The sequence below is a fragment of the Belonocnema kinseyi genome, chromosome 1 (genome assembly GCF_010883055.1).
Source record: "Belonocnema kinseyi isolate 2016_QV_RU_SX_M_011 chromosome 1, B_treatae_v1, whole genome shotgun sequence".
Taxonomy (NCBI): domain Eukaryota; kingdom Metazoa; phylum Arthropoda; class Insecta; order Hymenoptera; family Cynipidae; genus Belonocnema; species Belonocnema kinseyi.
Window position 1 is genome coordinate 158,480,851 of NC_046657.1, and position 12,143 is coordinate 158,492,993.

Genomic DNA, 12,143 nt, shown 5'->3' on the forward strand with positions numbered 1-12,143 from the left:
AGCTTTTGACCAAAAGGTTTTAAAATATTAAATTTATTTAACTTTTCCTTCATTCTTCAAAAGAGTGGGTTGTTTTCGGCGAAGTGGATACAAATAGGTCCTGCGTGGAAATTTAAATAATTTTTGGAGAGATACGACCATGCCAGAAAAGGAGTTCTTTTACTGTTGCAAGGAAACTTTCAAGAAATTAATTTTGGTGTATTTCTCAAATTCTCTGTATTTTGTGTGTAATTAAGTTATTTTTTACATTCTCATCAACAAAAGGTCATAGATTTCTGTAAAATTTGACCCCCGCCCGTTTTCGTCAAATGTCCACATTTTGACTGTGTGACTGGTTTTATGTAGATTTTTAGTTTCTTAGCACGATAACTTACGAAAAAAATTGACAGATTGGATTAGCCTTTTATATACTCCTTTAGTGTCCTAAAATAAAGGTTAAGTTCGTTAGCCAGCCATTTTGGATAAAAATACAAAAAGTAAGCTTATTTTGAAAATTTTTGGGGCCACTTTTTTCAAAATTCAACATTTTTCTGTAGGGATGTTCATAGTATTCAAACAGACGAGCAATTTATGTCAATGACTTTTTTCTACAAAACCAAAATTTACCAGAATTATAAAATTTACAAAAATTTTTAAAACACTGGAAAATTGGAAGAAAACTGACTTGTTTGGTTCAGAATAACGTTCAGCCCACAAATCTTCACCGATTTCGACCAAAAAAAAAAGATAAATAAAAAAAAAGCTAATGAGATTTCTAAGAGTGTTGTCCAGGATGATTTCTGGTTTAGGTATTCAATTTAGTTATAAAGAAAAAATTATGATGAAAAAATTGCCTTTTTCTATTTGACGTTCCCGGTTTTTTTTTTATTATTACACCATTAAGCCATTTCCCTTTCGGGGTAGGCGTGACTCACTCGGTATGGGAAAGGACTAGTGTGTGGAAGGGATAGAGATTTTTCAGATTGATCCAGAATTCTCATGCTATTTAAGTAAGTAACACGTTCGTTCCGTAACACTGCTCCGACCCAGGTTGCTGATCAATCTCTCTAGCAATCATCCCAAGCGAAGAACCTCACGAAGTCGTTATGTAAGGTTCCCCACTTGGGTCCATTAGTAGCCAAGGTCTTTGTTTCAGGCGTCATTTACTCTACTGCCATTCTTTTTATTAACTATTTGCCGCCATACTTTCCTGTCCTGGCAAACTTCTCTAGCTTCTTTTATGTCCATACTTTTTTTCATGCAGGCTCTCGTGTTTCTGTGACTTCTTATGTCTCTTCCAAGTAGGGTCTCATTCACACATTCTAACCATTCTTTCCGCGGTCTACCTCTGGGAACGCTGCCATTTACTTTACCTTGATATACTTGTTTTGTTAGTCGTTTATTTGGCATTCTCTCATGATGCCTGAACCATCTCAACCGACTTCTTTCCCATGGGTCTATTAGCGTCTCTTCTGCACCACATTCTTTTATAATTATCTCGTTAATTACTTTTTTCATCAGAGTTTTCCCGCTTATTATGCGCAAGAATATCATGCCAATTGTGTTAATTTTATTCTTATCTTTTCCTTGATGAGTCCATATCTCGCTACCGTATAGTACTGTCGGTACAAATATAGAATGATGTATTGCCATTTTAGCTTTATTTGATATACTTTTACTTCTGATAAGGGGACCTGCTCTAGCAATAACCTTCTTACCTTCATTTATTAGTCTATCTAATTCCTTATCTATCTTCCCGTCCCTAGTAAATAAGCTACCAAGGTATAAGAACTTATCAACTTGTTCAATTCTCTCATCATTTAATAAAATATTGCATAGTGGTTTCTCACTCTTTCCTTCGAACACCATAGTTTTTGTTTTATTTGCGTTAATTTTGAGGCCCATGCTCTTAATGCTTGCATCTAGTTTATTCAACATTCTTTGTAGGTCTTCGATACACTCTGCCATAACAACCTTATTATCTGCGAACGCTAACCTACGTACCCTTACTGTTTCGAGATCCACACCCTCTTCGTCGAAGAGAGCCATTCTTAAACACTTGTCCATAAATAATATAAATAAACATGAAGACATAACGCATCCTTGTCTAACTCCTTGAATCATATCGAAACAGTCACTCAGGTTCCCATTCCCATTACACTCGCTTTGCTACCTGTATATATTGTTTTTATAGCTTGTAGGATCCATCCATTGACTCCATACTCTTTCAGAACTTCCCAAAGTTTACTTCTTTCTACCTTGTCAAAAGCTTTTTCCAGGTCAATAAATGCACAGAAAACTTTTTTTCCTACTCTCAAACTTTTTTCTTTTATTTGCCTTTACCCTTAAACGGCCAAAACGCCACTACCGGTACACTGCTTTTCAACGGCCAATAACTAAGACTATTCGACACAAGAAAAAATTGAGACACATATATTTTTATTGCTTAAGATCTCCTCTTTCCGACTGTGCCAATGAAATTCCTCCAAAAAATTTCTTATTATCCCAAAATGCAGTTTAAACAAAAAAAAACGTGATTTTTCGTGCCTATTTTTTTTTGTGAACCATTTTCCAAAGCTTTTCGAGTCAGTAATTGACCTGGAATCTCACTAACGGGTGAAATAAATGTCTAAACTTTGAGAATCCATGGTTCAAAGATCGATTTTTCGTTTTAGTATTTTCAAAATGGCGTCTTAATGACAAAATTTTTGTGAAAACATTCATGAATTTTTTTACAATAAACGATGCGCTTTTCGGAAAAATCATCGAGCATAAAAAGTTCTTGTAATCAGCCAAGGAATACGCCTGAATTTTCTCGAAGCGTTTTGAGCAAAATTTTGGATTTTGCATATGAACAATTTTTGGAAAATTCCAAATTTTGCTCAAAACGCTCCGGAAAAATTCAGGCGTATTTCTCGGCTGATTACAAGAACTTCTTATTCTTGACAAATTTTCCAAAAAGCGCATAGTTTTTCAGTAAAAAATTTTCATATTTCTAAGCATCGTGTAAGAGTAAATTGATTCACGAATATCTATCGTCCGTCTGCCGCAAACAAAGTTTACGTTGCCCAACTATCACCAACGTGGAGGTCGAAGAATATTGATAGTCTCTTTTTTTAAAGGGATTTTACATATTTTTTTTACATTTTTTAATTTTTTTTTTATGGAGAATTTTTTTCATTTAAGATTTCAATCCGTTGAAATCATTTTGATCCTGCTGTTTCAGAATGTAATTTTGAGAAACAATATAAGCAGCAATACATGTTGCAATCAATGCAAAATCTAGTAGTCCTCTGGCGACATTGTTCATTATTACATAATGCTCTTGTTCGTGATTCGTATCTGTGAGTTTCGAAATCACCTACTTTTGATTGCGACAAATATTTCCTGCTGATTTCTTTACAGAAATTTCCAGGGCAAACTTTTTCTTCGTTACTTCATGAAAAAACGCAATTTGGTTCTAATTGTTTTTGAGATGCTGTATAGTTATGGAAAACAGATCTATATGATACATTCGGTCTGGGAAATTCCGATCCCGAATTCTCGTCATCTGATGAATCATCTCCATCAGAGCCAGAGTAATCTGGAATAGGTATGATGATACGTTCATCATTTTCATCGGAATACCATTCCGATTCGGAGTTTGTTGCAATTTTTGAGGCTTTACGCTTTGGCATTTTTTTTGCTGGGTGTACTCGAAAATTCCCAGGATGACAATGCGGTGAAGGTGTGGTTTGATGTCAAGAGTGCAATAAAGGTTACGGAGTCGTTGGAAATTTTTTATTGAAAAACTATGCGCTTTTCGGAAAATTGGTCAGGAATAAAAAGTTCTTGTAATCAGCTGAGGAATAAGCCTGAATTTTTCCGGAGCGTTTTGAGCAAAATTTTGAATTTTGCAAAAATTGTTCATATGCAAAATCCAAAATTTTGCTCAAAACGCTTCGAAAAAATTCAGGCATATTTCTTGGCGGATTACAAGAACTTTTTATTCTTGATGATTTTTCCGAAAAGCGCATAATTTATTGTAAAAAAATTCATGAATGTTTTCACAAAAATTTTGCCATTAAGACGCCATTTTGAAAATACTAAAACGAAAAATTGATCTTTGAACAATGGATTCTCAAAGTTTAGGCATTTATTTCACCGGTAAGTGAGATTCCAGGTTAATTACAGACTCGAAAAGCTTTGGAAAATGGTTCACAAAAAAAAAATAGGCACGAAAAATCACGATTTTTTTTGTTTAAACTGCATTTTGGGATAATAAATAAATTTTTTGAAGAATTTCATTGGCACCGTCGGAAAGAGAGGATCTTAAGCAATGAAAATATATGTTTCTCAATTTTTTCTAGTGCCTCATAGTCTCAGTTATTGGCCGTTGAAAAGCAGTGTCCCGGTAGTGGCGTTTTGGCCGTTTAAGGGTTTAAGCTAGATATTTGATCCGTACATGACCTTCCTGGCATAAACCCACTTTGGATTTCCCAAATCTTTGCTTCTGTTATTTTCATTACCCTACGAATAAGTATTTTTGAATATATTTTACTTACGGTGCTTAATAAGCTAATCCCTCTGTAATTATTGCACTCGCTTTTATCTCCCTTTCTCTTGTATATTGGTACGATAATCGCTCCTTTCCAATCGTCTGGGACGTCTCCCATCTCGAAAGATAAATTTATCAATTCGCAAACTCTATGTGGTATGTACTCGCCACCGTGTTTAAGCATTTTAGCGTTAATACCGTCTACCCCGGCAGTCTTACCGGCTTCAAGTTCTTAATTATATCCCTAACCTCAGTGACACAGACTTTTTCATTTGAGCTTTCCATCGCATCTTGTTCAACATCACAGTTGTGGTATCCTATAGCTTCATCTCCGAATTGTCTCCTAAAATAGTTTCTGAAAGCCTCTAGTATTCCATTTGCATCATGTACCATTTCCCTCTACTATTTCTCATGTTGACAATTTCTGTACTTTTGTTTCCTTTTATTTTTTTTATAAAGTAGTTTCCTGCTTCCTTCAAAGTCGTTTTGCATTTTTATCTCTTCTTCTGCTCTAATTGTATCTTTACTTTCTTTAACTAATCGTTTAAGCATCCTGTTTTCGCGTCTATAATAATTTCTAAGTCTATTTCTTTCCTCATTGCTAACACCTGCGATGTTCAAAGTTCTCTTGTACGCTTTTCTTTTTGCTTTTTGGGCAACCTGAATTTCATCATCCCACCACGCATCACCAGGAATTCTTCCTACAACTGCGGTACCACACACTTCGATCGTACATTTGACAAGGATATCCCGTAACATTGTCCAGGTGCCCTCTATATCTTTGTTTTTTATACGGTCCTCGCATGTTGCCCTATCTATGCTTTCGATTATCTTATTTTGGAAATCTATTCGCACATCCGGTTTGAGTAGGTTCTCAATTTTGATTCGCGTTTGTTTTGCTTTCTTGGTTCTCTTCTTTCTCCATCCCCGACCTAAGTTAATTTTTGAGATCAGAAGGTAATGATCAGTATTGCATTCAGGACCCCTCATGACTCTTGTATCTTTGACTTAGTCCCTTAGTCTGTCATCCGCAACAACAAAGTCAATTATACTGCGGCTATTTCCTTTAGACCAGGTGTACATGTGGATCATTTTATGCCTAAGCCAAGTATTTGTAATAAACAGACCCCTTTCTAAGCATAGACCAACTAACTTATCTCCGTTATAGTTTGTTCTTGGATCCTCAAAATTAGCCAGTACTCTTTCTGTATCCTGGTTTCGGATGCCCACCCATCCGTTCATGTCTCCTAGTAGAATAATTCTTTCCCCATGTTCGCAAATATTTATTGTGTCATTTAAAGTGTCCCAGAAGGCGTCTTTTAGTTCTCGGGGATGACTGTCAACTGGCGCGTAGCATGCTATGATAAATAGTCTTCCGATTCCTACTTTCATTCTAGCCCACTGCAGTCTGCGAGACACGAAACCATGGTCTCCGAGATTCTGCTTTGCTCTTTCATTCAAAATCAGACCTACCCCTTGTTTATCATGTGATTCACAGTCTACTCCTGACCATATTTCAAATCCGCCTTTCAACACGCCGTTTCTTATGTCTTTAGTTTCGTATCCCTTTTTCTTTGTTTCGGGCACACATAAAATCCCGGTGCTCGCCAATAACAAGTTAATGGTTGAAATTGCTTAAGTTGCATAAAATTGCATTAGTTAAAGATATTCTAATATTAGACAATATACAAACAAAATTTCTTATCCACAAAGTATTGGTTGAAAAAAAATTTTTCTACGATTTTCCATAAATACATGTTTTTCCAAGTTATGTTGCAAGAAATTGGAATCCAAACAATATTATGTAAAAAATGTGTCTCCTGATTATAATTGTTCATATTATAAACAAATTTAATGTAAAATTGCAGTAATCAGGTACTATTCGACAGAAATATTCGTTTTTTTCTATGTCAATTTTTTTCAATTCGGAAATTTATGATCATATAAGCAAAATGTATAATTTGTGGATTGATCTTATGATTTTTTTAAACAAATTTAATAAAAAATGCATTATTTGGGCTTTTTTCCACAGAAAAATTCAGTTTTTTCAATGGCAGTCCTTTCAGTTGTGTACTTCATGACAATTTCAGCAAAATTCATAATTTTTTGATCAATTTCAGGATTTTCTTCAAACAAATTTAATAAACAAATGCATTATTGGGGCATCTGTCGACAGAACAATTCTTTTTTGGTTTCGATATCAGACTTCAATTGACAGCTTCATAATAAATTCGGCAACATTTATGATTAGTTAACACATTTTATGATTTATAAAAACAAAATTAACAAACAAATGCATTATTCGGACATCTGCGGACGAAATGTTCGTTTTTATCGTTTTCAGTCTGATTAATGCATTTGTTCATGAAATTTGTTTAAATAAATAATAAAATTTATCAACTCATTATAAATGTTCCCGAAATTCCCATCAAGTTCCCATCTGAAAACACTGGCATTGAAAAAACCGAATTTTTCTGCCGACAAATGCCCGACTTACGCATTTGCTTATTAAATTTGTTTAAAAGATCATAAGATTTAAAAAAACATTATGAATTTTGCTTTTAATATCATCAAGATCCGAATTTAAACAAATTTACATGGAGGAAAAACGAATTTTTCTGTCGAAGAATACCAAATTACTGCATTTTTTCATCAAATTTCTTTTAATATAACTAGAAGAAACTTATGATTATGGAAAATCATATATATAATATTGGAATATATTTAGCTAATATTAATTTATGAAACTCACGCGATTTCAACACTCGTTAAAGCAAAAAAAGAAGTCACTATCACCAAATTACTGTTGACGATGTTTTTACTCTTAGTTTAAAAAAATCTGTGCGCTAGTGTAAGGAATATACAAAGACTGAGAGCGGAGCGTGAGGTAAATACATCAACGAGTCCGAAACGCGAAATAAATACATTATCGGGCGCGATGCGCGAGAACCACCAGTCGCGCGTCCTAGGCGCGCTCATACTTGCGAGCCGCGTGCGCAGCGCGCTAGGAGAATTTGCCCGCAAGACGGGCGGATTTTTTTCTCTTTAATTAATATTAATTTATTTGTTCAGGATTCAACCATTTTATTGAAAGATTTTTTCTTTTAATTCAAATTGTTGAAAATTTAGATTTTGGTGAAAAATTAACCTTTCATGACAGAAAAGTTATGCTTCTTAGTGCAAGATGAACTGATTTCTTAAATATCAACTGATGGTTGAATTAAAAACTTTTTTGTTTGGAAATTTAATTATTTTGTTAAAAATGCATATTTTTATGTGAAAAAATTATTTGTCTGAAATAGGCAGAACAAGCGCACTTTGACTGCCGGCGGAGCGGAAGTAAAATAGCACTTTATTGTACTGCGATGTTGTGGCAGATAAAGTGACAGCAAGGAGGAAGAAGTGAGTGAAAAGTAAAAGAAAAGTAGAAGAAAAATGAAAAGGAGTGAGAAGAATTCATTTTAAAACTATGTTTAACTACAAAGTGGATTTTGGACTTCTAACGTCACCTCACGCAGGTAGATGCCTAGTTAAAGAATCTACTATTGCAATCTGAAAAATGAAACAACAAGAAATACTTCTTTTTTCCCCCAGAAAAGAAAATAATGAAATTTTATTCCCTTTGGACAAAAATAAAAAAAATAAAATAAAAAAAATGAGAAGGCTACCAATCAAATCACCTTTTCTCTCTTTTTTTTATTTCTTTCGTCTTTTTTATTTTCTTTATTTTAAAAGCACAATAAAAAAATATTTCTAAACAATAATCACCAAGGTCTCGGCATCATACTGCCTGCTAAAAATTTTATTTAATTTTCTCGCCTTGATAAGGGTGCTGCATGTATGCCGAAATGTTGGTGATTAATTTTTACAAAATTTTTTTTCATTGTGATTTGATAATAATAAAAATAAAAAAGACGAAGGAAATAAAAAAGAGAAGGAAGGGGATTTGGTAGGTTGCCTTCTCATTTTTCTGTCTTCTTTTTTATTTTCGTCTAAAGGCAAAAAGAATTTTTCTCTTTACTTTTTCAGGGGAAAAAAATAAGTTTTTTTCAAATTGCAATTGGAACATTTTATATTGTTTGTCTAAATTTTGTCGTTAGATTCTTGGTTTTATTTTCAGGAATTCTTCACATTAATTTACTGAAGATTTAGTGTTTTATGAGTAATATTTTGTGTACAAAGGATTTTCAAACATATTATAAACTCTGGCAACATTTTGAAATTTCAGGTCGATTTTTATTTAATTTGAATATTTCTGACACTTTTTTAAAAATTCTAATTAAACTTTTGATTATTTTGTGAAACAAGATGCTCTTTTGGGATGTACTTTCGAAAAGCTCACCCAAGAATATAGACTAGACACTTGAGAAGCCATCAAATTCTCCAGATTTAGCTCCTTGTGACTTTTTTTTTATTTGATTTGATTTTTTGATCGATTTTTGATGAAATTAAAGCATTTTTTTCACCGGTATACTTTAAAAATCGATTATCTTAGTTTTTTATTAAATAAAGACAAAAATAAACAAAATTTAAAAATCGGACAAGTAATCTTGTTACAAAATTTGATAAGTTTTTATTTGAAAAAAATTTGATATCGGATAATAATTTTCTTTTAAAAATCAATTTGTCCACGTGTTATCATTAAATTTTTTTTACACGCACCTTTGTAACTCTGTTAGTATTTTCTTCTGAGATAGCTCTTGTTTATTCACAACAGGCACTGAAGCAAATGTATCACAAATGTGTGTTAGCGTATACTGAATTTTTTCGGATTGATGCACGTAACTCCGACTCAGCAGTTAACAAATTTACCAAAGTCACGATTTCGATAAAAATTGGTAATTTTTTAAAAACATGTTCATAGATTTTTGTTGTCAGCTTTTTATGAATGACCATAAAAAATAGTTTTCTAGCACAATAATATCGAAGAAAAAAATGTTTTTGATTGAATTTTAAGTAACAAGTAAATTCAAATTCATTTAAAATACATTAAAATCCCTTTCAATTACTGGTACCTGAAATTTCAGATACATTTGTACATTAAAATTGCTTGCATTTTAAAGAATTTTCTCGCAGTGTAGCCTTGGAGAAGGTTCATTGTCGTTGCATGAGATACAATTGCGTACAAATAACGCTGTATATTTTGGTGCATCTAAATCTCTGAGAACTAACTGGAGCGTCGTCCTGCGCAAGCTGAGCACAGAAAGAAATGCTTGAGACTGAACGACTGACAAAAGTCGACTTGTAATCATTTAAACAGACAAAGTTCGATACACTAAGGGTAACAAACAATGCCTCACCAGTTAGTAAACTCGAGAACTACCACATAAGCAGCGAAGTTTATTAAAATCCTGTAAAATAAGAAGAAAATTGATCCTAAGAATCTTTTTAAGGTATTTTCTGATGTTATTCTGCTCGTATAGGCGACCATGTAAACAGAAACGTTAAGAATTTGACTAACTAACGTATCAATAGATATAGTTGCGGTTTATAGAATATTCTCAGTAATAAGTATAGATGATATTCTTAAAATGTTACACCTTTTCTAATTTCAGTTGCCAACTCACAAAAATTGTTAAAAGCCTGGTCAACACTCATAATTTCCACATCTTTTTGAATTGAAAGTGATTAATCAGGTCATTCTTTCTGTTGATAATCCCGTGTTAGTTTTATTTTAAAGTATTCGAACCATCGAATTGTGCATGCTACCGCTGTATAAGATTTAAAGAAAGCAACGAGATACTTTTAGAAAGGGATTTAATTCAGTCGTGACATTCCTCAATTCTTGGGCAGTTTCCAGATTACAGAACATTGACCAAGTACAGTAAGTATAATTACAAGTAGAGTGACTCCGCCATTTAGGTCCCGATAATTTAGTTCTTACGTTTAGCTCGAGGTCTTCATGAAACGCTCTGTAGCTATCCTTGAGAATGTCTTTGGCTTGAAATTTTGCTACAAGATTCTTAAGCTGAAATTACACCGCCTTGCTCATACGACTTCGAACAAACATTCACATTCCTGTGGTAGAGACTGGATATTTATTATTAAGTATTTCGCGAATAGCTTGACGGCGTGATATGTTAAGTCGCGGAACAAACGTCTTAACTTGCATAACTTTTGGTGACCAGATAAAGAGAGATCTAAGTTCGTTATTCGTCCATAGAACCACTCTAAATGAATAGAGCTCTACCGAGACGGCAGGCACATTAGTAGCAGATACTTTGTCTCATGCCTACAGTTCGCACGACATGTCGGTCTCTGTAGCGCCAAGGTGTCTTATAGCGCTTCTTTCGGTGAGCTCCAGGTCTTCAGGAATGCTATAATATTTTCTGCGCTTTAAATAAACCTCAGCACATTTTGCTAACCTAAACTCAATTCATGTCTCCTGTGTGTATTTCTCGACTATCTCTAGAGCCAGATCTAGTTGCTCTTTGTTTTTAACACAGATCCTGAAATCCACTTTTACCGCAGAAGGATATTTCGGAACGGTGAACAGCGAGAGATAGTGGCGATAATGTTAGGTATCAGAGAAGAGGGCTCATAGAGGCGCCTTAAAAGAAGCCTCTCTATACAATATTCTACCTGATGGTAAGCAACTTCGACTTGTTAAACGTGTGATGTTATTTAGTCAGTCACTTGCTGACAATGGTTCTCCGAACGATCAATCCTGACGCAGCTGAAGATATACAATAGATAAATATACGATTTACTGAAGCGTCGTGAAGGCGAATACAATTTATTTGGTATCCCCACTTGGCCATTGTGCTATTCTCGTTATTCTATTGAACAAAGATGCATTATTGTTGAATAATAATACCGATGTGCTCACCTCTGCAGCTTAATATATTCAACTGGTTCACACCGAATTTTAATTAGAATAACATGCGGTTTTCTACACACTGATGTGACGTTCCGCGAGGAAAAGGACCTTAAGGTTAAAAGGCAAATTTTCCAGTAGAATTGATTAAAGAAACGGTCGCAGCAGCACCATTTCGCATTATTTTCGTCTTTATTTGTTTAAATTTGTGCAAACAACTTTAACTCCTAAAAGCGGCCCTTTTGCGAAAAACAACATGACGATGCCAGCAAAACGTTCCGCTATCCCTGACATCACCCAAATAAACTTTATATAGGCATATTATTTTCATCTTTATTTATTCAAATTTGTGCAACCAACTTCAACCCCTAAAAACACATTTTTCTTAGTTTTTCTAAATTAAATAATGCACTGGTACTGTTTCTTATGAAATTTCCAAAAAGACTGATAGATATTAAAATTTATTTAGAAAATATTTTTTTACATTGTTCATGATTCGTATGCTTTGCTGAATTATGGCACGCATATTTCTTTAAAACTGAACCATTTTTTTAAAATTTCCTCTAGGTAATTGCAATTTATATTACCCAAAATCTTAGATTTTCAAGTAGTAAAAATACAAATTCTTTACATTCAAAAATACTGATTAGATATGATAAAAAAATTTAATCAGAACGGCAGTTATCATTTTTTTTTGTAAGCTAAATATATTCTGCCTTTTTGTTTTCGCTTTTTATTTGGGTCTCTTGAAAATGTTGATCCATGTTTGAGAAGTGAGCATGGTTCGCGTGTGTATGCCCACTAACCATT

At 33.8% G+C, this 12,143-nt stretch overlaps 1 protein-coding gene across 1 annotated transcript in view; it reads right to left on the bottom strand.

The window, feature by feature from the left end:
- The window catches only part of LOC117167253 (ester hydrolase C11orf54 homolog), a 114,911-nt gene extending 105,665 nt beyond the window's left edge, over positions 1 to 9,246 (bottom strand). The window contains exon 1 of the mRNA XM_033352058.1: positions 9,179 to 9,246. The gene's annotated coding sequence lies outside the window, so the exon portion shown is untranslated. The remainder of the gene's footprint in view (positions 1 to 9,178) is intronic.
- Between the last annotated feature and the right edge of the window lie 2,897 nt (positions 9,247 to 12,143).